The sequence below is a fragment of the Pteropus medius genome, unplaced genomic scaffold, assembly GCF_902729225.1.
Source record: "Pteropus medius unplaced genomic scaffold, Ma_sr-lr_union100, whole genome shotgun sequence".
Taxonomy (NCBI): domain Eukaryota; kingdom Metazoa; phylum Chordata; class Mammalia; order Chiroptera; family Pteropodidae; genus Pteropus; species Pteropus medius.
In genome coordinates, this window is record NW_024349519.1 from 26,455,664 (window position 1) to 26,478,560 (window position 22,897).

The 22,897-nt window shown below is 43.5% G+C and overlaps 1 protein-coding gene across 2 annotated transcripts in view; it reads right to left on the bottom strand.

Annotated features, from left to right (window-relative positions):
* ENPP6 (ectonucleotide pyrophosphatase/phosphodiesterase 6) overlaps positions 1-22,897 on the bottom strand; it is a 94,065-nt gene that overhangs the window by 56,395 nt on the left and 14,773 nt on the right. The window contains exon 1 of one of the 2 annotated variants that reach the window (XM_039882633.1): positions 4,657-4,739. The exons of the other annotated variant lie outside the window; for it this stretch is intronic. The gene's annotated coding sequence lies outside the window, so the exon portion shown is untranslated. Of the gene's footprint in view, positions 1-4,656; positions 4,740-22,897 lie in introns of those variants that run through there. 2 annotated transcript variants of the gene reach the window in all.

Sequence of the window (22,897 nt, forward strand, 5' to 3'; positions counted from 1 at the left end):
GTGCAAAACCTGACCCATTGTTAACGGCTTGAAGTCTAAATATTAATCGGGATGTAAATTCTAGATTTCTGTGGAACTTGGGTTACGTTCTCAACTCAGACTTCTCTTGGCACCCTTTCCAAGTTCTTCTCCCACAAGACCACAAACTAGGTGCAATGGCATTTATTCCCGTTTTTCCTGTGTACAAGGAATTATCGCTTCTCCGCTGAACAACGATAGAACCTATGACATTTGGAACAGGATGGTAAAAAAAATAGATTCGACTTTCAAAAACAAAGTGAAAAAACAACCCTCCAAATGAAGTGTTATATAGACATGAGGGTTGCTTCTGTTGGGCACAGCTTAGTCCCAGAAGAGAAGCAAGAAGTGAAAGATGCAAGCGCTTGGACGCTTTTGAAATATTAGGCTTAAATTATTTATTTTGGAGCAATCTGTTACATCTTTAAAGTAAAAATACCATAAACATTGGCAAGTGCATCAAAAATTGCTGTGATTTTAGTGAGCGTCATTTGGCACCAGGATGAAACATGATTCACTGAGATGACTGTGCTTAATCTAAGTGGCATTTTTGTTTGTTTGCGGTTGTTGTCTCTGCTCGATCACCACCCCCACCCCCACGCGAAGCACATACATTTTATGTGTAAGCAGAAACACGGGGAAACCATAAAATACAACTTCGAAAATTTGGAGATGGCAAATATCTTAAAGGAAAAACCTTTTATTTCATCAGAGACACACAAACATTGCGCAACTCATGCTTTGAATTTAAAGCCCAGAGATCCAAATAGTGGTTTTTCCCCAAAGCTTTAGAATTCATTTTTGACCCTCATCAAAACTTTTACGTATGAACTGATAAGGTTAAAAAATAAAATAAAATAAAAACTTTGAGCAAAGTCCCCTATACTTAAGGAACTTATTAGTTTTATTTATTCCTTCAGCTAACATTTACTAAGTTCTCCTATGGACCATGCACTGTATTAGTGTAGAGATTCAAATATGAATAAATGTGTTCCCACCCCAAAGTGCCCTGTAATACTAAATAGAGGGTCCTCTGCATAAAAGAGGCAGGTTCCTCAGGCTGGGGCCAAGAAGGGGACCAAGTTGTGGCCCTAACTCAAGAATCATGGCCAAGTTCACCCACTCACATAGATTCTAACTCACTGAAAGTAGGAACATACCTCTTATTGGTTCAGCTGTGTTAGTTTTTTAGCACATCAAAATTTAACAATATTAAGAGAATCCTTCTCATAAGTAAAAGTTCTTATCTATTTCCTTTATTCAATATATTGCGTTCCATATCTAAAACATTTTTATGATCCTAATGATACTCACTCACCATTTTTATAAGGTAAGATATTCATGATAATAATTGTTGGAAAAGGTGTCCTTGACAGTCTTGCTCTGTAGATGTTCTCTAAGACCCTCCCAGGTGCAGAGAGGGTATCTCACCTGGAGTGGGGGTGCACAGACACTGAGGAAGGGTGCAAAATCTGACGGGGGTGTGGAAAGCGTTACTGAAGTCAGCAAGCCCAGAGGAGCCTCTAAATAAATCACAGGTAAGGGCTGGAAGGGTTGGGAATATCAGATATTGGAATATTAGGGAGAGATACCACGTGGGAGGGGTGCCAGAATCTGCTTTTAATTTGAACTGTTTCGACTATTTTAAAAGAAATGCCTGAAGCCCAAATATAAGCAGGGACCTCATGTGATTCAGTTTTTACAAGGTGCTACATTTGAAGATGCATGAAGCAACTGAAAATAATTTTTAAAACGCATATAGCTTTTGTATCTCAGAAACTCCACAATATCATTCTATAAAATTTCTTTAATCTTTTCAACATTCATACTCAACACTCTAGACCCTAATGATTGCAAACTCTCTCATCCTTGTTTCCTGTCTGGGTAAAAAATTATGAGAAGCCGCCTGTGAATTGTAGACCTGTTGTATGGATTGTGGGTCTTCTAAACTAAACTCTCTACCTCTTATACATAGTTTTTTTGGAAACACCCACTGGGCCTCACTAAGGAGAGATGGGATCTATGTGTGCAGTTAACACACAGTTCTAGCACATTTTAAGTTTTCAGATGACAAAATCTTATTTCCGGTGGTTATCTGATTCCCTTAGCTTTTTTTCATAATGGATCATCCCTCCTAACGATGATGTAGGATCTAGCATTAGCCTTAGTACCTTCTTCTTTATATACCAATCGAATTGGTTATGCCCATTGACTTGAGTGAGCTTCAAAGACCAGTTATGGCACTCTTTAGGAAAGCATCTTTGAGACAAGAACTCCAAAGATGGCTTTGGTTCCTGCTCCCATCTAGCATACTGGTCTAGGCTGGCCCAGAGTGGCTCATCTGTTCTAGGGGGAACTCAGGTCTATGGAGGTAAGTGATCCATTCCACTCTTCTGAAACTCCACCCTTCTCCAAAGGCTGGAAGCAATGTGCCGGAACAGAGGTTCCTGCTCACTTCCTGTCATTAGACAGTTAATCAGACATGAGTGACGGGAACAAAGGAACGGAGGCCCACCCCAGAGACCACCCAAAGAACACCCCATTGGTAGTTAAAGAATCTCTACTGTATTCTGGGAGACTAAGGATGGCCATAAACCTGTAGGCCACAGATTCTTGCACAGAAGGTACTACCCTAACTTGTCCATATCCTCAGCCTCATTATACCATCATTATAATACTATGTTTATGCCTGGAAGTTCATGAATCTAATTATAACAGACTGAATTCTGGGTAAGCACATGCACACTAGGCAAAGTGTTATACAGCAGCCGAATGTCAATACAAATGACCTCACGTACTGATCACTTAAGAACCTTTGTAATCGCCCATTGCGACCCTAATATAATACAGCCCTTCCCACTTCTGGGTTGCTACAGCTCTCTTCTCTGAGACCCTGCTCCTCCCTTGGAGGGTTCTCTATCTTCTATCTTTTATCTTTTCGCCTCCCAAATTCCTTAGTGCAGCCTGTCTGCTTCTAAAATATACTTTTAATAAATCTTACTTTTTCTAAATCTCACTAACCTGCAATTTGCTGCATCAGCGAGGAAGAACTGAAAACCTCCCTCCCCACCCCACCCCACCACGCCAGAGTTCAAATCTCCCCCAAATGGTAACACTGCGAGTGAATGGTGCCTGAACATCCTGGAACCAGTTTTCCTTCGACGAGTTAAAGGGTTTCCAAGTGGAGACTGGAGCTCTTTCAACAAGAGGTTATCTCTGACCCCTGTTTAGGAAGTAGGTTTTACCCTTCTGGTGGATTAGGCCTTGAGTTGTAATGGGAGGGTGTATTCTTCAAAGGCTTCATCACAGATGCTGTGCTAGTCCCCAGGGTCATCCTTTGTTCTCGGAAGCATTGCCTTTCCCAGCGGCCAGCAGGAAAATGTGCGCTTCCCATCTCGCCATCAGCCAGCTGACTTTCTTTCCCATGAATAGATTATGGCTGGTGTCTGTCTTTGTAGCAGTATGAGTCTGCTCTTACTCAAGCTGGTTTTCTCACCTACCCTGTCTCTGTCTCTTGCTCTTTCATTTTTATTGCCTGGGTAAAAGTGCTGGCTGAAAGAACAGAACAGAACAAAATGCAATGTACTGGCTTCTGCAGTCCACAAACTCTCATCTCCATATTTCTGCCTGACCTGTATTTGTTTTTATACATCTGCAAGTCTTCTTGATTTTTCTCCGGTTCGGGCTTTCCAAACAGAGCTTTGCTGTAGTTTGATTATTTGGACCCTTTGCTCAAGGCTGTGGTAGAAACTTTCCTGATGTTGTCACATACCACAAATCTTGGGTGGTTTTCAGGTACGGTGTAAAGAAGGTCTACTTCTGCTCCTCCCCCAAATAACAACTCTGTGGGGCTTTAAAAGTTGTGCCAGGAGGCACAGTACTCTCTGTAAAAAGGGGGCAGCTCCTGATACAAAAACTTCCAAACACAGTTGACTGGTTTTCTCCTTTTCCCCCTCATCCCTAAGACCCAAGAGTTTGTAAACACTCGGGCTCCATGGCCGATGAGGAAGTTCTTTATTATACACAAGCTTTCTTAGTCACTTTTATGAAGTAATATTAATCTTTAATTTCTAAAGCCATTCGTGTTCTTCTGAGGTCCATGTGTGTTTCTATGAATGTGGCTGCATCTACTAGATATCAAAACAACTGGTTGAAAGGTGAAAAGTGAAGTTATATTTCAGGCACATCAATTTATTCAGAACGTGGTGATGTAAATAGTAAGCTGATTAGCAAGCTGGCCTCTGGGACCACCCTCTGGAAGTCTGGGTTACAATCACGTATGATGGACACGTTGAGCCAGGAGGGAGCCATCTGTCTACGTCAGAAGATGATGGGTACCGTGCATAGATGACAGAAATGTGGTGAGACTGACCACTGCTAGCCCCACTTTACAGGTAAAGTAACTGAGGCCCAGAGAGTTAAGTTGCTTGAAGTCTCATGCCAGGAGGTATAGTGGAGCCACGCTTCAATCGGCACAGCCTGGATCCAGAGCCCTGGTTCTTAACCGCTCTGGTCTACTAGCACTAGTTCACCAGAGTATGAACCAGCACCAGTACAGTTCCCAGCACTTAAAAGCCTACAAGAAAAGGAGCTGCTGCTGCTGCTGTACTGGCTGTTATGCAGCCTGTGAGCTCCTACCCTCAAGGACAGGAAGATTTCAGCAGACTAGGTCAGTCCAGGTGCAAGGTTCCAGGAATCAGCCCACTCGGGTAGCACTTCACATGCAACAATGTATGGATGAGCTAGAGTTAGACTCAAGAGGGGTCATAACCTGAAGATCAAAGGCCTGAACCAATTTGACAAGTGCTCGCTAATCAGCTTAGTAATAAGAAGAGCTACCAGTTCTTGGCTACCCATGGATCTAGAAATAGGTGCTTTAAGCTCCCATCATTTTTAGTCTTCACCATAACTCTAAGAGATAGATAATATTATTCTCATGTTGCAGCTGGGAGAACTAAGGCTCAAAGTGGCTGAGCGACAAGGCTTGGGCCACACAGCTGGTGTAAGAGGGCAGAGCCCCAGTTCAAAGCCAGGTCTCTCTGACTCAGTGCTCACACCCTCCCCGGCACCTGCTCCACTCCATCCACTGGGTGGGTTCTCATCAGCCACCAGAGCCTCAAAATCCTGGTCTTCTTCTGAGATTCTCACTTAAGTAACCATATGGAGCTGCCCAGATCTCCAGAAAGCCAGACACGCTCCTATCTCTTGAAGCTGACTGTCATGCATCAATGTTACCATAAATATCTATGAAGGAAGGAAAGCTGCCAGACAAGGGATACTAACAAAGCAGACAAGAATATTTGGCATAAGAATCCAGCTGTGGAAAGGGAGGCTCCCCTAAATCTGAAATTTGGAGGTCAAATATCAAAGGTTTGAAAAATGGGTGCATTTTCGAAACCAAGCATACATACATCACCTCAAATTGACATGGCTCAAAGAAGTTAACAATATACCTTATTCAGAAACAGGCAGCCTAAGAATGTTATATAAGTCAGACTTATCCATGACTAGATTCCTCTCAGCACTTTTCCTTGAGCATATGGAAGTTCTAAAGATTAGTTTTGACCCTGTTTAGTTTAGTAAATTTTCAAATTACTACTAGATACCCAAGTGACTTGAAAGAATTAACAATTCATTACTCAAAGCACCTGACTCACAAATTGAAATTTGCTTTATGGATCACCTCTGTTGGGAAATACATTTATTTTCTTAACTTGTTCAAAATTATCATGTGGTATGTTAAAGAACTGTTTTCGAATGAAATATGCAAGATTAAGTTGAAAGAGAAGTTCACAATTTGCACATCTTTAAATGCAACTACTGATGTATGTGCCAGACACAGTCATGATTAGAGTCTGAATCACAAATATTGCAAGACTGAGATAACAGGCTTTGATTACAGTGTGAGGTGTAGAGACTGCTACAAAAATAACCCGAAATGTTAAAGGGGAGATATTTTTGATTAGAGACTTTCACGCTCATAGTATTGAGGTCACTGGACTCGAATGCACTGTTTTATTTTTCTGGAGTGCACTAACTTGGTGGAATTATTTAACAATTAAAATACAGGAAAAAGAACAAAAATTATTTTCCTGCATAAAGATAAAAATGTAAGTTTTGGAGTTTTTATTTAAACACTTTTTATTTTTAGAAAGCTAATTTTTATCAAAGCTCCAAGAAATTTCCAGACAATTTAATCCATCCTCACCTCTATGAAAAGTTGAAGGGCTTGAATTAATTCCCACATTTAAGATGGAATCTCTTTTGAGACATTCCCATTGTACTGAGCACTTCTGGGGGCTTGTAAGGATGGAAGGTACTTGGAGGGGAAACATCTGATTCCTTACTCTTCCACACACGAAAAAAATCCAGCCAGCACCTCTGTCCTGAAGCTCCATCGCCCTCTCCCTGGTGATAAAGTATCTGTCCATCTTCCCCCACCCACTGGGCAACTTCTACACCTGCCCCCGCCCAGCGACATCAGATTGGCCCCATTCCTTACACTACTGGGGGTGGTGATTTTTTTGGGGAAAAAAAACACAACAGGCTCCAGCCTCTCGCATCTTGTCTGCTGCAGGTGTGGGGAGGCTGCTTTTGCATTCTCTCCTCTCGCTCAGGACAGTTCTCTTTGTGCCTGGGCAGAAGCTTTCTCTAGTTTTCCAGCTGCCCCACCTACGACTAGGGGAGGGGTTAAGGATGAGGAGTTCAATGAAGTAAAAAATTCAGGCATATTTAGGTCTTGGGTCCAAGCCACGTTCTGCAATCCAGCTTTTCGACTGGTGTAGAACCTGGAATGGCTGGTGGGTGATCTCCAGCAACACAGACTAGACATCATAATACTATTGGATCAACCATTAAGGCCAGGAATTGATAAAGAATGATCAAAACAGCTGTTCAGGACTGTGAGGTCATTGGCAATATCAACGGCCCTATCTAGCGTGAACCAACCAATCTACAAAAACAAAACAAAACACCTTTTTTTTTGGCAAGAAACAAATGGAAGAAAACTCATTGTTGTCAGCCTAGTTAGTTTTGCTTGTCATCGTTAGAATGTGTGAGGTATGACGTTGGCCTGTCCAGGTTCATTGCCTTGGGCCAGGTGTGGCCCTAGAAAAGTGAGAACAGCCTCTCAAGTCATGCGAGGATGAGAGTTTAGGTCATCACTGTAGCTAAAGCTCATTTGCTCTGATCCATAAGCACTAGTGACCAGCATGTAAATTGATACAGTTCCTCATCTAATAATTTGTCAATATAATTCACTTTGGGTGCTCTTAGCACACTTAAAATATGTTGAAAGATAATTTGCCTTAAGGATGAAAGAGTAACTCAAATGAGCAAGTCATCATTTGGCTAAGAGTGAGAAATAGCCTTTTGATGTATTGATAGCTTCCTCGTCTAAGTAGCAGACACCATTGGAAGCGTCAGGCAGGTTGAGAACTGGCAGGAACTGAGGACTAATGAGAAGCATGTGGCCTAGCAAAAAGCCTTTTGGAGCTCAACAGATCAAAGTTTGAATCCTATCCCCGCAGTGCGACCTCACACAAATCACTGAACTTTAGTGAGCCTCAGTTTCCTTATCTGAAAAATGGAAGCAATCATACTTTCTTTCAGAGGTTAATAATTTTGGGTGGGTCAAAGTTTAGCACGGTGTCTGGCACTTAGAAGGTATTTGGTAAATGCTCACTAACACCTAAATAATCCTTTTTAAAGGGCAGTGGTATCAAATAGTATGCAGTCATCAATGGTTTTTAGGGAAGGCAACCTATTTCCTACTTCATATTTACACATCATAGTCTGAGGCAGACTCTCAAATCCTTGAAGGAAAAGAAAAGGAGCATTACCACATTTTGCTCGGGAAAGTTTGGCAGGGGCTTATAATGGTTGTGAAAGCGCCTCGCCTGCGCCTGGGAAATGCCTGGCCCGACACTGCCCTCTGCTGGCGCTCACAATAATCTCCACCACCCGCATCCTTACCCAGGATCGTGCTGAGCCACGCGCCTGTGCCAGCCTCCTATTTTGTTTCCGCATCTCACAGTTGGAAGGCTCCCCAGGATTCTTAGAGTTGCTCGTAAAGATGTTAAACCTGCAAAGAATCCGAGCCCACGCGGGGCGCGAGGCCAGAGAGGCCGGGCGGCCGCGCATCCAGGGCGGCCCCTAGGGTCGCTGCAGCAAATGTGAACCCCTGCAACTCGTGAAACCAGGAGCGATCGCAGTGTGTGAACTTTTTACTAAGTCTAAGTATTATGTTGTGTTTCCATGTCCTCATCCACCCCGCTCCTAATCCTTGTTTAGTTTCACTTTTCTTTTTAGGATTTGCTTCTATTTGGTATTTTATTATCCTTGACCCCCCCAGCCCTTTGTCACCTTCCTTCTCTTCTTTTCTCTTTCGGTTAAGGTCGGTGATTTTTTTTCTTTTTACCCCAGTTTGTAATGGTTACTTCAGTGGCCACTTAACTTACTTAGTACTCCTTTGTCCTTCTAGGAGCAGCTGCTCCTGGGGATTGCCCCTTGGGAAATTCCTCCTCCCTTACACCAACGGGTCCATTGAAGAGGGCGTTGACTGCCCTCTCAGACCTCTCTAAGGTGAGTGGGAAGAGGATAGGCATACATCCCAAGCTGTGCCACCCCCCACCACAAACACATACACAACAGCTACAGTTGCTCTTGGATACAGGGTGGGAGGATCAAGCCCTGCCCCCTCATTCCTCATGCTGGGAGAACCCATTCCTTTTGGTGACCAAGCTGGGAAGAAATGCCCCTAGTGTAGAGACATGCTCTGTAAGGGTAGAAACTCTGGCTGCAGTAGGGGTGAATGTCTGCCGCAGGAAGGGAGCCGTAGAGATGGAGGTAGAAGGTGTGTCTTTAGTGCTGCTCCCAGCTCCACCTGTGCCTCTGGGCTCAGGAGCCACCAGAGCCTTTTCTCTGTCTAGAGTAGCAGGTTCGGATTTCAGCCACTGGCTCCTTCTTCATTTTTAAAAATGTCTGGATTTGCATGGATTCTGAATATCACCGAATCTTCCCATAGAGACAAATACAGTAAAGCCGACATCCTAAAGACAACCTCTGCAACAAAACTAAGTGACAAAGTATCCCTGTGAACATCAAGGTAAAAGTCTCTGGAACAACCCAACCAATGCTACAAAGAGCCTCAGCTCACAGCCTCTGTGTGGGGTGCCAAGGGAGAGCAGTTGTGACCCTTTTCTAAAATAATGCCAATGCCTCAAGGCCCTTTTGCATTCATCACCCTCTCTCAACTTATATGACACCTTATCTTAATTCGAATTTTTTTTAAGTAGTATTCTTGCCCTCCCCTCTCCCCCGCAAAAATGTTTAACTTGAATCTAACCAGAAAGAAAAAAATCAGACAAATCCAAAATTCAGCCAGTTTACAAGATTACTGACTAGGCTTTTCAAGAATGTCAACTTCATGAAAGTCCAAACAAAACAAAAAGTCCAGGATATTACTCTTAATGGAGAGTAAAAAATTATGGCAACCAAACGTACTGCTTGGAACTTGATTAGATGTTTTATTTCAAAAAAAAGTCATAAAGGATAATCTTGGGGGGCAATTGAGAAAATCTGAAAATAATCGTGGTTATTATGTCGAATATTCTATACATGTTGAATTATTTAGGGGTGAAGTATCATGATATTAGCAATTTACTTTCAACTGGTCTAGCAAAGACAAAAAAACAGTAAGCTGTATTTCTCAAGTGAGAATAAAGAGAATATGCCAAATGTTAATGATTAGAGAATCAAATGAAGGGCACACAGATACTTATAATACTATTTCAATGTTTCCGTAGCTTTGAGATTTTTATTATAAAAACCTGGCTGATAGTCATGTGATGGGATACTATTCTACAACAACAACAAAAAAAGGAACAAACTGTGGACACATGCTCCAATATGAACGAACCTCAAAAATATTACGCTCAGTAAATAAAGCAAGACCCAAGAGACCACATATGGAGCGGCCCCCATTTATGTGAAAGATTCATAAAAGGCAAAAATAAAAGCACATAAACTAGATCAGTGGCTGTCTGGAGCCAAGGTGGTGACAAAGGGGATTACCAATAAAGGTGCGTGAGAGATCAGACCTCACGAGGGATGAGATCACCAAGGTGCGGAGAGAGAACCATAGACTGAACTCTGAGGAGCCCCACCATGAAGGGGCTGGCCAAAGAGAAGTCGGGGAAAGTTACCAAAAGGTCGCGGTTGAGAGAAGGGAGGAAACTTGGAACCCATCGTGATAAAGAGATAGTCTCTATAAAAGAGGAATGGTCAAAAGGTAAAATACCCTAGGGAAATATCAAAAGATGTTGGAGCTGGTTATTAGAAGGTCTTGAGTGAACTTAGGAAAAGCAGTTATGGCAGAAGGATGACATCAAATGTCAAATTGTAATTCCCACATTTGCTCAGCCACAGTCTGAGCTGAAGCCTCCTAAAAGCCGCCCTGCTTCCTCCCTACCCCAGTGGTCTGCACACCCCACGCCACAGTAGCCAGAGTGACCTTTCTAAAGCGAAAGTTACATCACACAACTCCTCTCCTCGACATCCTCCAAAGGCATTTCCTGCACTCACAATAAGCTTCAAAGTCTGCACCACGACCTCCAAGGACCTGGTGTGGCTTTGTGTTAGTTCAGGTCCTTTGAAGAGGAGACACTGAGGTGAGATTAGACACATGTGAAATTTACCGGGAGAAGCCCCTGTTACAGGTGAAGGGGAGGAAGCAGGACTACAGGAAAACCTTTTATTTGGGAAGGTCTGGCATCTGTGAAAGGAGATAGAGAAGGGAGGAATGGGGTAGAAAGGACCTTTGCAATTCTAAGAAATTTTGGCCGGATTGATGCGGGTCCTTCAGCCAGTCACCCCTTAGAGGAACTGGCCTGCACTGAGATCCCTACCTTGCTCAGTCATTGGTTAGGCTCGGCCCGGAGGAAGTGGGCTTCAGCACTGACCAGCGGGGGACTCAGCGGGGCAATAGCTAAACAGTGCGTTTTCATGGCTGCCATGCCACTTGTCACCTCTTACACTTCATCCGCCACCCTCCTTATCACTCGTTTTTGCTCTGGCTACCATGGCTCTTTGCTGTTCCTCCAATATTACGAGCATGCGCCTGCCTTAGAGCTTCCATCCTTGCTGTTCCTCTTGCCTGGAATGCTTGCCTCTCAGACATCTCCATGGCCAGCCCCCTTGCTTTCTTTAGGTCTCTGCTTAAATTCCATCTGCTCGGAAAGGCACGTCCAGCCCACTCTATGTAAAATGGCACTCTCATCATTCTCGGTGCCCTTAACCTTCTTTAACTTTTTCATGGAATTTATTACCACTTGACATTATTTATATCTGTTTATTTATTTGTCTATGGCACTTTACAGGAATATAGGTTCCACGAGGGGAGAAACCTTGCCCTGTTTTGTTCATGTGTGTCTCCAGTGCCTGGATGAGTGTGTCTCTGGGCTCATGGAAGGCACTGGATACTTTTTGGATAAATGGGGAATGAGCAATGACTATCTATGCAGCACGTGCTCTGAGAGTGTTTATTTAATGAGTCAGGCACTGTTCTGGGATCTGGAGATTCGGCACTGAACAAGACAAAGATCCCACTGTCACGGAGCATATATTCTTGAATAAAAATAAAAGATAGATTATGGGATGCTAGAGTCTGATAGATAATTTATGGAAGCCGAGGTAACTTGTCACAAGTCCCTTTAAGTTAACTTTAAAGGAGCATGCTCTTATAGGATACTATCCCAGGAAAGAATGTAACATGGCTCATGGGTTGAATAAGCCCAGTGGTCTTTGTTTTCATTCTTGTGTTTATGTTTCAATTCTAGAAGTCAAGCGTTGGTTTACATTGTGCCTGAAGCCTTTCCCAGTGATGTCTCCTTACGAAAACGTTATCTGAGCTCGGCTTCTGTCAGCATAAATTCTGAGACTTACAAAGCAAACATTTTCTTAAAATACCAACCCCATCTATTTAACAAAATCAAACACTGTCTGGGGTTTTTGCTCTGAGAAAGTCATTTTGTCACCAACATTATTGCCATTTTCACTCCTCCCAATATCATCTAAAGCTCTGGGAACCCATATGCTCTGTTTGTATCATCAGTGGGCACAGGACAAGAAGTGTCCATCCTGAAGCTGCCCTTGGCGACTGTATGTTGCTGGTGGTCTCTAGGGATCCCCTCTACGGAATCACAGACAGGCGTCTCGTATAAGACATGAAAAGAGCACAGTAGGAACCACATGTGAAAACTGATGCCAAGTAAATCAGAGGTCTGAAAATTTAGAAACAATTTACCTTCAAGGAGACGCAGTTCTGATGAGAAAATAGATTGCCAATCACGTGGCGGAGACATTTCGAAATAAAGACATCGCACTGCAGACGTTTTTATCCACTGGCCCCACTGATAAGGCCATTTTGCATTTCGTGTGTTTCCTTATGTGATAGAAGAGATGGTGATCGCCACGTGGATGTCAACCTCTGCCCCTACTAATGCTCAGACTTGAAACCCAATGGATTTAGAAAGGTTGATAAGAATCAAAATGACAGATAAGGTGATTAAGCAAACAAATGTATTTGCCATTTTTTTAAAACTTAATTTCCTGGATTTTCCATGCGTGACCCACCAGGGTGGCCGCTTGGCCTGTCAGGCCGTTTCAGAGGCTGAGGCTTGGAACCCAGCGGCGCTGCGTGCTGAGTGGGCCAGCAGGCCTGGTTGGAAAAGTGGATTGGAGTTGATATAATAAATAGTTCCTCCTGGTTATGCCAGGGATTTCTTCCCTCAGCCTCCCTTCTGCCATGACTCTTCGTGTGGGTTACCCCAATGAAACCGGAGGGGCTGCTGGAGCCCATTAGTTATTTCCTAAAAGGACTTAAACTTTGTTCTTCAGGGAAATGGGTAGCGAAAGATGTGATTTTAAATAGAAATCTCTGGGCTAAGTTTTTAATCTCAAAAATCCTACTCAAGCCAAGCCAGGCCATTTTCCCTCTTTTGAAAATCATAACCCTAAGCCTTCACAAGGTGAATACTGTGTGTAAAAACTAAATTCATGCTTTGGAAGTAAATGTATGGATGTCTGGCTTCAAATGCTAACCAGAGCCGAGTCCCAAAAGTGATGACAGCAAAGAGCGGGCACAAGATCAAATAACCACCTTGCCTTTCCTGTGACATGAGCCGAAGTCAGAAAGTTGAGGGGGAGGCAGACCAGAAGTGATCATGACAATAGGAAAAAAAGAGGACTTTGTCAAAGCACGCGCGTGCACTCCTTGGCACGCTTACCGTCATTTTGTCAGAAAAGAAACCTGAACCCAGAAAGACTTAGAAGCCACATTTGGGCACCACCGTAGCACGGACTAGAACCTGTGTCTCTTGCCTCTAGCCCATCGCTGTCCTCGCACTGGTATCTTCAAGAGACAGAGGGGTGACTAAGCCAAAGTCCAGGCCGGCATGTGGGCGTCAAAAGGAAGCTGACACGTTTGAGGGAAGACGTGGTTGGATTTGGCAGTGAACTGAAAAAATATAAAATATGGCTGAGTGAAATACAAGGGAGGCTTGTTTGGCAGAAGCCTTGCCTTTTTATTTCAGGTTGTTAAGAAATTCATATTCTCCGCTGACCACGAAACCACCTGGAAGTGGAGGCCGGGCTAAAACCAGAGACCTTCTGCACGCCACACGCCCGAGGGAACTGTCGCTCCTGAGAACTTTTCCAGACTCTCGGTCATAAACGGCTTAAACGCCCAAACCTAAAATCTCTTGGGGATGTGAAAAAAGAATTTGTTTTAAACCACCAGAGCACTGGCTTACTCACCAACTTGGAATTTAGTGAGAAAGTAAACCATAAAATTTTAAGTTGGGTGTCTATTTGCCTCTTAAAATATTTGACCGAGTTTACGAAATACTTAATTATACCCATTTCCACTTTATATTCCTAAATCCTGGGTTGGGCGTGGACTGGCACTTGGGAGGAGAACGTGAGGAGAATCGCAGAGCTGTGTCCAAGGTGATCATTGCCACTCGCATTTGGATTTTTTGCCTGCTGAGAGACTAAAAATGTCCCCTTGGATGGACCAGCAGCAGGAACACCCCTTCTGTGAAGAGCGGGGGTGGGATGGGAAGAGAACAGCTTCAAAGGAAACTGGCTGAGTATTTAGGGTAAAGCAGTTTCCGAGTAACTTTAAAACAAATACAAAGATGCGTTTATTGAGTTCCTACTGAGTATCAGGGAGCATGAGACACTTGAGTGGAAGGTAGGGCAGCTCAGATCCTGCCTTCTTTGGGACCACCATGCTCTCCCAGGCCCCCACGACCAAGTGGAATTAGAAACAGCTAGGCCAGAGCTACATCTCAGTGGCCTGGATCAGTACCCCAGATGTGGCTTGTCAAAAGAGGCCTGTTTAAACCATTCTTCACAACTGTTCAGCCTTGGCCATTTGAGATAAGCAGCTAAGTGTCTGAGGTTGAATCCTCTCTTTTATACTCCGCCCCAGAAACGCTTATTGTTCGCATTGTCCATTGAGACTCACAAAGATGGGATTAAAAACAGAGCTGCCCATGAGGTTGCTCAGTCTGGAGGAAGCCTGGGAAAGCAGACACACATGCACTGTGGGTGTCTGCGGGTGTCTGCGAGTGTCTGCGTGTGCAGGCGTATGCCATGTGCAGAACGCAACTACGAGGTCACTGAGGAAGAGACACGTAGGTGGCTGCACAGGACGGTGCTGCCCCGAGAGCTACTTCCTTGAGAGCAAGAAAGGAGAGGCAGCGTGATGTCCTGGGAGGGGCGCAGGATTCTGTACTCGCAGCTCTGCCATTTGTAGACTCTGTGATTTTGAACAAGTAATTTACTATCCATCTCCCAGCTTCGGTTTCCTCATTTGTAAAATGGGGGTAGCTGTACCTGGGTTACAGGATTTTAGGAGGATGGATTGAAACAGTATTTGAAAGCGCCCAGCACTGAGCGCTGCAGACATACAGACACATAACTACTGTAGACGTTTGGGAAATGTACATTTTGCTCCCCTCTTGACTGAATCTGGCTGCTTGTAACAAAGGAAGACAATAGGGGTGCTGCAGAGATAAAGGCCATCTATTGTCTTCTCAGATTCCGACTCTACCAACCAGAAGCCGTGTGGCGAAAAAGCTGAGTGATGGACGGGAGGCAGCAGTCCTCTGTTCCCGTCCTGATTTCCTCACTTCCTGGTTAGGTGACCTCAGACGAGCTGCTTACCCTCTCTAGACAAGGTCTCTCATTTGCAAAAATGCCCTTCCATAACTACCAAGGTAATTTTAAAGATCAGTCGACGCTATCAGGATTAGAAAGGTAGAAGTAACTGTCTTTGTTTGCAGGAAACATGATCTCGTATATTCTTGCATGCAGAAAATCCTAAGGAAACCGCAGAATACTATTAGATCTAATAAAAAAAATTTCATTGAAGTAGCTGGGTACGAGATCAATTCCAAAAAGTCAATTGTGTTTTTATATGCTGCAAAAATGAAACAAAATAATTCCATTCACGATAACATCAAAAAGAATAAAATGCTTAGAAATATTTAGCAAAAAGAAGTGTAAGACTTGTACACTGAAAAACTATAAAGCATTGCTGAAAGAATTTGACATCTGAATAAATGGAAAGACAGCCCATGTTTATGGGTCAGAAGACTTAATATTATTAAAATGACACTGCTTCCTAAATGTTCTATAGATTTAACACAATTCCTGTCAAAATCTTAGCTGGGTTTTGTTTTGTTTCACAAGTCGACAAGCTCATCCTAAAACTCATTTGGAAATACAAATGACTCAAACTAGCCAAAACAATCTTCAAAAAGAAATACAAAGTGGAAAGAATCGTACTTCCTAATTTCAAACTTACTCCAAAGCTAAGTAATCGTGACAGTGTGGTCCTGTCATAAGGATGCCATATGGAGTATACAATCGAGAGCCCAAGAATAAATTAACATTCATGGTCAGTTAAGTTTCAACCAAACTTTCAAGAAAATTCAGTAGGAAAGGAAGAGTCTTCCACAAATGGTGCCAGGACAACTACCTCACATTATACAAAAACTCAAAACAGATTACGAACACAAATATAAGAGCTAAAAGTATAAAACTCTTAGAAGAAAACACAGGACTAAATCTTCATGATGCTGGGTTAGGCAATCGTTTCATAGATATGACACCAATAGTACAAGAGATAAAAAAAAAAATGTGCGTCAACATTAAATGCTTTTGCTCTTCAAGACACACCATCAAGAAAGTGAAAAGACCACCTGGGAGACAAGTATTTGCAAATTATATATTCCCTAACATATTTGTAAAATATATAAAGAACTCCTACAACTAATAATAAAAAGACAAATAACCCAATTTTTAAAAACAGTTAATAGAATTGGAACAGACATTTCTCCAAAGAGGTTACCCAATAGCCAATAAGCACATTATGTTAAGCGTCATCAGTCATTGGGGAAACGTAAATGAAAACCACAATGAAATATCACTTTATACCCAATAGAATGGCTATAATTTAAAAAGACAGTAACAAGTGTTATCAAGGGTGTACCTTCCTACATTGCTGGTGGGAGCGTAAAATGGTGCAGCCATTCTGAAAAACAGTTTAGCAATTTCCTCAAATGTTAAACATAGCATTACCATACGATCTAACAATTCCACTTCTAGGTATGTACCAAGGAGAAAGGACAACACATATCCACACAGAGACTTGCACTTGAATGTTCATAGCGGCATTATTCACAATGGCCAACATGTGGAAACAACCAAATGTTCATCTGCTGGTGAACGAATCAGCAAATGTGGGCTATTCATACAGTGGAAGGCTTGCCGGTGAAGAGGAATGATGTATTGATGCGCCATGGTCGAATCTCAAAATCGTCATGCTTAGCGAGAGACGCCAGACACCACAGAACAGACGTTCAACTGTTTCATTTACATAAATGTCCAGAAAAGGCAAATCTTTAGAGAAAGAAAGCAGATCAGTGGTTGCCTAAGGCTGGAGGTGGGAATGAGGAGCAACGACAGGGCATAAGGTGTATTTTTGGGTGATGGAAATATCCTAGAATTATGTTGTGGTGATAGTAGCACATCTCTGTAAATTTACTAAAAATCATTTCATTGTACACTTAAAATGGATGGATTTTGTGGTATGTAAATTATACCTCACAAGAGCTGTTTATAATAATTTTAAAAGATCAACTGAGATCACAATTGAGATCCATATATAGGGCCTAATTAGCATATTGAGACCAAGGTAAGTCCTCCAAATTCACAGCTAAACAGTAAAACATGAGCCCTCAAATCCTGCAGATGCAGAATTTACCTACGTAACGTTGTCCCTCCTTTTCAACTCCCTACTGGTGTCCAAACTCTGTTGCTCTGTACAAATCCCTCAGCCTAATGACTGTTTCGTTCCTTATTTTTTTAAATTTTTCTGTTCGACAGTACTGACCATCTCCTATTGGAAACTTGGTCTTTCCTTGATTACTTTGACCGTGCTTGACTTTTGATTTTCACTTTAGGTCTTTGCTAGAATGGTCTGCGATAGGTCGTACTTCTTCGTCTCCTTTGGTGTCTCTTCTCCTATACCGTGCTCCCTAAGTGTGAGCAAGGGCCCCCAAGCTTTCATCTTTCTCTTTCTCTTCACCTGCCATAACCTTCCCAAGGGGCCCTCATTTCCCACCTCTGTGAAGACAACTCTGAAATCTATGTCTCCAGATATCATAGCTAGTAAAGAAATCACCTGGATGTCTTGCAAGTTTGAGAATATAAACGGCTGATTTAGATACTATATTGAGATATTTTATTGAAATATTAATTAGGCTGTTCTCTTCCTGCATATTCCCCTCCATCATGTTTCAAGCAGGTATCCAGCCCCTGTTGACTGCGGAGAGGCCTGTGTTTCTGGAACAGCAGCTGATATTGCCTGCTGGACACACTCCTTCCTTTGAGACTTTTTATCATCTCGAAGTGAACCCTTTGAAACACATTGTGAACTTGTCTCTGAAGGGAGGGGAGCAAGGAAGGCACATATGCCTTTGAGAGAAGTAAGGAAGAGAGAAAAACAGTATGGGCTACGTAATTTGCAGGACCTGGTGGAAAATGAAAATGTGGAATCCTTTGTCCATAAATTATTAAGAATTTCAAAATGGTGACAGCAGAGCAGGAAAGCAGGCATGAGACCCAGTGTGACTACACAGGTCATACGCCCAAGAAGCTGGTTCTGATGGAAAGTTTACCTCTAGACCGGGGAGAGATAAGGAGTCAGCTGGTCCAGTGAGAGCGGGAAGTGATGCATTGTTTGGTGGCAGAACTCCATGGGGAGCCCTGGCATCTGAGAGATATAACAGGGGAGGCTGGAGTCAAGGCCTCCAGCAGAGCCTGGTCTCTGGAGTCACATGGATCCACATATGGGCCTTTGGAGGAAACTGTGGTAGACCAATGACCAGGGCACCGGCCTCAAAGCTTTGGGACTATATATGACCCAGGACCTTTGTAAAATCCTAAAAAGGAAGAGAACTCACCCCACTACCCACCCAGTAGCAACTGAGCCTGAATTTTTACTAAGCCTAGTAGAGTAGGGAGGTCACAGTCAGATTTAGGTTTATTTTTTTATTGTGGTAAAATATACAGATATAAAATTTAAAAAAATAATAAATAAATAAAATGTATCATTTGAACCATTCATAAGTGTACGGTTCGGTGGCATTAAGAACATTCACATTGCTGTGCAACGATCACCACCATCCATCTCCCGAACTTGTCCCAAACTGAAACTCTGTTCCATTAAACCCTAACTCCCTGTTTCCCAGATCTTAGTAACAACCATTCAACTTCTTGTCTCTGTGGATTTGACTACTTTAGGTACTTCATATAAGTGGAATCATGCAATATTTGTCCTCTTGTGTCTGGCTTATTGGACTTAGAATGTTTTTAAGGTTCACCCATAGATTTAGATTTTTTAAAAGAAAGTAAATGTACTATTTTTTGTACACTCAAGTTTGTGAACTTGGATCCACTCTATACACAGATTAATTCATTAATGTTACCCTAAGACTAGCTTGAATTCTTGTCCGATTCTGATTTTTTCTTTCTTTCTCTGATCCTCCACATCCAATCAGTCTTGCCAGTTCCCTCCCCACAGAGCCTATCAAAGCCTTGGCCCCAGGCTCATTTTGGCACTGAGGACTTGACTCCCACATTCCTTCATTCTCACCTCAGGGAGGATGGCCTCCCTGAAACCCACACTACACAGAAATGTCAGAGTAATTGTCTCTAAGGCCAGATCTGGCCTCCAAATGCTCCTCATCATTGCCACCTCTGACCCTTGACTTGTGCAGTGTCATCGACCCTCAAGGCCCTTCCTCCAGGTTTCAATCTGTCCAAATCTTCCAGGCTTTACTCAGATATCACCACCTCAGCAAACCTTCCCACTTCACCACACTCTCAGAAATGGTTTCTGCATCCCCTGTGCCTGTTCTATTCTGTCCTGTGGTGATATTTCTTTTATTTTGACACATATTTACTTGCTCCAGCTTAATTGGAAGCTCATTCAAGACCGAGGCCATGTCTTGGTCATCTTTAGAACAGCACTTCTCACATGTAAATGCTCAATACATCCTTGAATGGAGAATGTTCACATACGAATGCAGTGTATGAATGTATCTCAACATCGTATGTTGTCATTACCAAATTCTGTAGTTCAGATAGTAAGTGGTAAAGAAGTTCCCGAATGGAGAAAAATAAAATCTCGGAGCACCAGCCAGCTCTGAAATGTTACTATCTGAGGGTCAAGGCCTTCTAGGGAAGGGACATCTTATTTTGGCTTGGAAGTGAAAGATGGGCGGAGGGAAGCTGGGGCCTGGGCTGGAGCGAAGTAAAGGGAAGAATTGAGAGTTCCCAGAGAGGCTCCCACAAAAACAGGAGGTGACAAGGGAGAAGGTGAGAGATCATTTTTCAAAATTCCATTCCAACAAGGATTTCAGAACTGGCCATAAGAACCCTGGTGATCCTTTGGTTTAAAGGTTAGAAATTAGTCTGATGTCCACTAAGGAAATCTCCTCAGTTAGGAATTGAGTGAATAAAGTCATTTTTTGCTTTCATTTGATTACTTTGGCTTTTAGCTAGATGTTGAAATGCGTGTTGACAGAGTCTCGGTAAGAATGCTTTGGAACATGATTTTCTTATCTATTCCATCAGAACTTGGTGATATCACTTAAAGAGTTTAAAGAATAATAGCCTGTCTTCCATTATCATCCATGCCACTGGGAAGTAGGGAGGCTGGCTGAGCTGGTTTAAGCACCACCCCCAATCTTCTAGGTGGTTCTACCTCCTCCCTGATCTTCGATGAAATTTACAGAAAACCTTCCTTGAATCGCATCCCCATTTCAGTTCACACATCCTGGAGATATTATTGAGGGTGAGAAAGAACCACCAACAACCCAGGTAGGGAAGCCCAGCCATGGGAGAGCATTGTGCTCAGGGCAAAGCTGCGAGCTCAGGCAAGGGCTGGAACAGACGCCTAGACCTCCATGCCGGGTTATCTGAGGGAGGCCAGACCCCAGCTCGGACTCACAGAACTGTGCTTGATGGGCCTCTGACCTTATCCAGATGCCGGATCTGAGTCTGAGGCCTCAGTCTCCTGTTCTGCACAATGAGACAAACAAATGCATTAGAATTTCTAAGGCGTCTTCTGCTTTTTACATTTTTGTAATTCTGAATACCTTTGGGAGAAATTTTAGTTTGGGATATTGTAGGTTTTATTACATATTCCCAGCTGCTTCACATGGTTTTAGCGTTTCATTTTACACAGACAAATGCATGCTAAAATGGACTATGAAATTCACATGCAGAAATGTATAGGGAGGGGTGCCATGGTTCAGAACAAGGCCAGCTGGCTGAGCTGCAGGTAAATAGGCCAGACTGGGAGTAACTGGAACCTGGAACCTGGAATTAGATCCACCCACAGACTTCAGCAAACCCGGGGACAGCCCTAGGTGCTGGGAATTTCACGATGACAGGAGGAATGTGGCAATGGTGTTGCTTTGGCCCCTGGGGAGGAGAAGCTCATCCAGTGTGAAGATGAAGGAGGGAACTTAGAGGCCTCCGGAGGATGGCCAGAAGGAGATCAAAGCAGGTATACAAGGGCACCAGTGATTTGTTAGAAAATAGTGAAATCTCAGCAGATGAGATTCAGCAACACAACTCTAGAGCCTAGAATAAAAACGAGTAACGTAAGCCTTCCACTCCAGGGTCAGACAGAGGTCCAGTTACTGGCACTAAACCAGGGGAGTCCAACAAACGTTAATCAAGTGTCTCTTCTGGGCAAGTACTGGGCCCAGATGTAGAGACTGCCCACATCCCAGTGGCCTTGAACTTGTGTAGACCAAAGCAGGGTAGATATTGCTGTGTGGACTGGCCCGGCCGGCAGGAGTAGCCAGAGGGACCCACCCAAGGAGTAAAAGTCCTTCAGAGGCTGGACACAAGGTGGGATCTGGTAGATTGTCTTTAGTCCTGCTCCTCCGTGGGGCAGTGGCGGCTCCCGTGAGGTGACAGTGTTCAAGGAGGATGGTGATCGTGGCCTCGCCCACAAGGCTCCTGAGGCCTAGCTGGCTGTTGTCTGCAAGTCTGCAGTGCAGACTGAGTAGAAACCACAAAACCTCATTTAGGCCCACTAGACTGGGAAGCATCTTTTTAAAAACTCTTTTTATGTAATTATATTTTCCTAAATCACAAGGAGAGTGCAATGAACCGAATGTTTGTGTCCTCCCAAAATTCATATATGGAAATCTAATCCTTAATGTGATGGTATTAGGCTAAGGCCAGGCCTTTGAGGGGTGATTAGGTCATGAGGGCTCATGGTGGAGCCCTCATGAATGGGATTAGTGCCCTTAATAGAGGGATCCCAAGGAGCTCCTGCCTTCTTTCTGGACCCGAGGAGAAGATGACCGGCTGCAACCTAGAAGAAAGCTTTCGCCAGAACCAGACCATGCCGGCACCTCGATCACAGACTTCCAGCCTCCAGAAATAGAAATAAATTTCTGTTGTTTATAAGGTACCCAGTTTATGGTATTTTGTGTAGCAGCCTGAACTGAGAATGAGGGGCCTAATCAATGTTAAAGTGAATGCTTATTCCACTGAAGAGGAGTTCCAATGGAAATGGATGCATCTTTTAATTTAATATTTTGAATAGATAAATCATATTGTTTAAAAAGAGAGACAACGAGACAAGTATCTCGCATCTCTGTCTCTCATCTGTCCAGGGGCCATTTCAATAGGTAACTACGGTTCACAGTCTCTTACATATCTTTAAAGATATGTTTTCCCTCCAATTGGCAAAAATCCTGGCTGAGTTCTGATGGCCCTGCACAGTGGTGTCTCCGGGCTGTTCGCTGTCTCCTGCCTCCCTGAGGAGCTTGGCTGGACAAAGGCTGGGAGAAAGGGTGCCTCCGCACCACAGAGCATTTGTGGCCAGAGACTGGCGGGACATGTGTGAAAAAATTGTAAGATACTGACCACTTAGACACAATCCATGGCCCGACTTCTGGGAACCTCTCAGGCTAAGTGACCAGGCATTTTCCAGGGGCTGCTAGAGCCAAGAGTGAGGACCCTGCCGACTTCTCTGAGGCGCTCTCATGTCCTACCGACCTTGCCTTACATCTTTTCTCTTTGGTGAACTCAGTGGGGTGTCTTGCAGGCCAGGAGTGTACCCTAGAGAGGGTCCACTTCTTTCACAAATGAGTGCACTTAAGCCCAGAAAGGAAATTTTCTTTGCCGGCAAGGGGCAGGCCTGACTCCGGGACCCCTCCATAGATCTTCATTGGTCTGTGCTGTAGGGTGAGGGGTTGGAGGGGTGTGCAGCATGCTT